Raw genomic sequence first — 4,951 nt, 5'->3', positions numbered from 1 at the left:
GTTGGCTTTACTCTTCTCCCATCTAATTCCTTCAGGCATAGCCACATGGGCTGATAACAATACTTTTAATATATGCAATGCCTTTCATCCAAGAATCCGATAGCTTTCTCTGGGTATTGTAGTATTTCCCCTTCTCATATCAATTCAGCCAACTCTGGGATGGAACCGTGCAGTAGCACATAGGAACTTCAGACCTTTTTAGTAGAGAAAGGGAGGGATAACTCCCCCCACTGAAACTGCCTAGAAGTGTTTTAGACTAGCAGGATGTAATTGCTCAGGTTGCAATTTGGCCAGAAACTGGGGCTTACACCCTTCTCCATGGGATTTTTAGCTACCACAAATGGTCAGGACCCAGATATTACATCTCACCTGAAAGATGGGACCTTTAGATGCACAGTACACCCTAGCATTGTGCTGTTAGATTGACTCAGCACTGACTCAGAGAGAAGACTGCTGTCTATTGAATCACTTCCTGTCCTGTGCTATCTTGGGTTTTCCTTGGAGGCCTCTCATATTGACCCAGCCTATCTTATGAAAGCTAACAAGATAACAGCTAACCAAGCTTTTATACCATGCTCATCACTATGGTATCTGAGTGCCATCTCACGATGGCATGGTTAATGTGACAGAAAAGGACAAGCCCTAGCTTTATGTAGGGGGTGAGAGAGTGCGAGGTTAGGATTTTCTGTTTGTCTGACACTCGAGCTCTCTGATTTAAGTCTCTAAACCCCCTCGGGCTGAGCTGTGACTCACTGACAGTGTTTGATCATATTTTCAGAGCAGGATTAATTTTGCTTTATTGCTTGTCCACATAACACTCTAGTATCATCTTCAAAGGGCCATTCCTCAGAGGAGAAGGAAGGAGACATGCTCCATAATTTAGTGACCATTGCTTCTAAATTAAAAGGTTAATAGCTTGACAAATTCACATTTTAACCCTCTAGCCTGTCTCCCTCTCTAATTGCAATGCACAACATTTTTATTTGAATATAATGAAAGGTCACTCGAGAGATTTGTGTGTATGTCTATACCTAGGTCTATAGCATTAAAGCTTTGCCTCTTCCTTTGGGGGCACATTCTAATCTCTCCGACATCAGCATAGAGGTGGAGCTACCCTGATAAATCAGTGGAGTTTCTCTGGTTGTATGCTAGTGTAACTGAGATCAGGATCTGCAGCCCCTGTGCTGGAATGAAAGAGTTGACAAAGGAACAAGAAGGGGAAAGAGGGTAACTGGGAAAATCAGCAGGAGCTGCTGCGTGCTGAGCACTTTTGAAAATCAGGCTTCTTATTTAGGTGCCTAAATATGGACTTAGGAACCTAGCTTCAGGCCCTTACTTTTGAAAATCTTGGCCTAGCAGTCTGGAACAGTGGGGTGTACTGTGTATCAGAAGCTGAGGTGCAGAAGCAGATCTGTGTGAGAGACCAGGACCAGAAAACCAGCCTTGCTGTAGGTCAGACTGGGGTGAATGGGAAGGCTGTAGTGGAAGCTCATGACTTGAAATCGTACTAGAAACAGAGGAGACATTATGTCATGTAACTCATCACCCTACCAATGCAGGGTTCTTCCCTATTGCATATTCACTAATGTTCTGTCAAGTAATTGAAAAATATCCCAGGCAATGGGCCATCCACCACATCCTTAGGGTGACTGGACTATTCCACAACTTAATAAGTTTTACTATCAGGATGCTTTACCTGATACCATAAATTTAGCATAGAGGACTGCAGGTTAGGCTTAAAGTACACTGAGAGAGTTGCTTGGGGACCAAGGACTAGAACAACAGGTGATTCTCAGATCAGGATTGAGATGTACAGGTAGAGCTTAGTTTGTGAACTAACCTTTCACTGTTCCACTCTATGCCTAGCTATAATGAGTACTTGCAGCTCGCACATTTATAGTTCACCACACCCATTTACTTGCCTACTGTACCGAAATCTGATTGGGTTGGAAGCAAGGGACTTAGCTTCAAGTTTCATGGTGAACCAGAAGGAAAAGTGAAAAACCTGGGAGAGCAGATAGCATAGTCTTTCATCTACATACTGCCAGTTTATACCAGACCAGTGACCAAAATTGGTAACCATCCAACGACAGTTTTATGTCCTATGTACAATAAGTTTGGTGGTCTCAGTTCAGGCCGTGGTAGACAGAGATCACTCTTGAAAGAGGTTTGCTGCAGAGAACTCAAGGATTACAATTAGGCACGCCTAGGTGTGGTCACTCCAAAACCAGGCAGAGGCACTTTGCTGGGCCGGCATAGAGGAAGCTTGCACTACTGCTGCCCATGTTGTACCTGTTCAAAATGAGGACTTCAATCTCCAGGGCTGTCAGAACCAGCACCTTTCACCAGCACTGCAAAAATAATAATAAAAAAAGTATCAAAAGTGTAGCAAAAGCTCGGGGGGGGGGGGGGGGGGAGGTGAGGTGGTGATGATGTCTGTACCGTGTAATAAACCGAGGGGTCAAATTCCGGGAGTGACAGTCGGAGTATAGTGGATGAGGGCCTGCACAGTGATGCTCAGAACATGGTACTTGCATGGAGTAGGTGCCTGAAGTATGCGGCAGGTGCCCTGAAAAAGTGCACCGAGTGACTATCCTCATGCCCCCTTGCTGACACATGCAAAATACAAGCCTACTTCCAAGCACCCGTAAATGTATGTTGGAGATGTTTGTCCTTGGCATGATGAATGTCATCAGACCAAACAGTCTAGCTCCATGGAGCACTGTTGGTCCTACAGCTGCTTCATGAACAGGTATTTGAGAGGGTAGAGAAAAGGAGTGGAGAAAAGGCTCCCGGCACCCAGCCCACAAGCTATCAGCATTTTGGGTCTGATCCAATGCCACTGAAAGAAACTAATGGAAATGCCCATTGATTTCAAGAATGGGCTCCTGCATATTTTCAAGATTATCTTTACTAGGCTGGCTGAGTAGGGCCCAGACAGCCTATAATTCACTAGTTACAAGAGACTATTCTGGGAAGAGTCTGGAGATGACTAAATGGATTAGTCACCTTTCCCTTTGTCACTGTACCAATTAAAATCCCCTCTCTCTATGAGTCAGGCAGCTGTAACATGCAATATGCTGCCCAGAACAACCTACACTCCATCCTCTCACACTAGCTTTATGTCCACACAATCTTTAAAGGACTTGAATGGAGCTCATCCTGATTTAGGTTTTTCTATATTAGTTACAGTGGTGGAAGCTGTTCAAACTGATTTAATTACACTGGTATCGAATCCTAATGTATGTGCATTTAAACCAGTTTAAATTGCGTTTACACTGGTTTAGCTTAACTACATTTATTGAATTAAGCTGAACCAGTAGAAATGCTACTTAAACTGGCTTACGAGCATCTATATTAGGGATTTAAATCAGCATCTTAATCAGCTTTATGACACACCAGGGCAAGGTGCCTTAGACCAATGTCATTGACAGGATAGTCAGCCCCCCTGTGTATGGTGCTTATGGAGAAACTGGATTAAGTGTCTTCCTTTCACCTGGAATAATAATGATATTTAGCATTTAGATAGCACTTTACAATTTCAAAGCAATGAATGAACAGTCAGGTACTGCAGTGATTTGGGGGCGTGGGCTTTTATACCACCTGGCTAGAAACCAGCATTAGCTAATTAGGCCTCACATCTTCCCTGAGGTAGTTAAGACTATTCCATTTCATTGCTGGGGAAATAGGCATAAAGAATTGACTTCCTCAAGGGCACACAATGATTCAGTGGCAGAGCTGGGATTAGAACTCTGGGCTACTTGATTGTCAGCTGGATTCTCATTCCCCTATACTGTACTGTCTGTTTTCCAGACTATGCACCAGTCTGATCTAGCGTCCCATTTCTAAGGCCATAGTGACACTGCATACGCAGTTCGTATTTGCACCATCTGTAGATCTTTGGTCTATCCAGCTGGGGTACTGATCACAGCAAAGACATAGCAGAATGGGCCAACTGTCTGGGTAATTACCCAGGGATCTGAGTGGGCTTGCATAGCCTCTCTGCTTCTTTAAATATACACTCAGTTTTATAGCTTTATGCAGGGTTTAAAAATAGACTACTCTTAAATTCTACATAGGCTGCTGTGCTGGAGGTGGATCCTACATTTGTTTAGCCAAATTCAGCAGTGACAAACAGGGATATAAGTAGAGTAAACAATGCATGTTGGTAAAGTAGTTTAACTTGCACCAATTTGGCACTCAGCAGTTGTAAGTAAGGAAGTAGTGGAGCAGGAAAAGCAACTACCAGGCAGGTGTCAAATGAAGTGGGGGAGAAAGAATCTGTTTGATCTTACACCTTCCTAGTAGTTGCTTTGCTAGCCCTCTCGGTGTGTAAATCTGCACACCCACTTACTGTCAAATCAATGGATGCCACACTGCTTTATTAATTACACCCAACATAACTTACTCCACCATTTACACCAACACTGAATCTGGCCCAGAGTTTTCCATGGAGGTCACATCTGCTTACACCAGGTTTGAATGTGAACCCTATTGTCCAGAGCAGAAAGTTGCTGTGCAAAACTTGCAGTAGCCCCCATTCGATCAGTGGTCTGGGGTAACCCAAGATCCCTCTCACATTGTGTCTTGGAAATCAAAATTATGGAGGGATTGTTAGAACAAAGGGAGTTCTAAGAGGAGCTTATATGCAGTTGGGAATTAAGGTATCAGAGTAGTCCTGTCCAAGGGGGTGTTATATTTGAGAACCTAATAGGTTGCAATCAAAACATTGTTTTAACTCCCCCTAAGGAAAATATTATATTCCCCCTATAGAGACTGACAGGGTATTGCTCTGTGCACAGAGTACTTCCATACTGAGAAATGTCCTCTTCAGTTCATTCTGAGGCTGTTCTCATTGCTTTGAATGTCTTGCCTCCGCAGCTCTTGACACCTTTACAGCAGAACAAACTGAAGTTCCAACAGTGAACCCCATGACTCTTTCACTAGGGGT

The sequence above is a fragment of the Caretta caretta genome, chromosome 1, assembly GCF_965140235.1.
Source record: "Caretta caretta isolate rCarCar2 chromosome 1, rCarCar1.hap1, whole genome shotgun sequence".
Lineage (NCBI taxonomy): Eukaryota > Metazoa > Chordata > Testudines > Cheloniidae > Caretta > Caretta caretta.
This window is presented reverse-complemented; position numbering follows the sequence as displayed.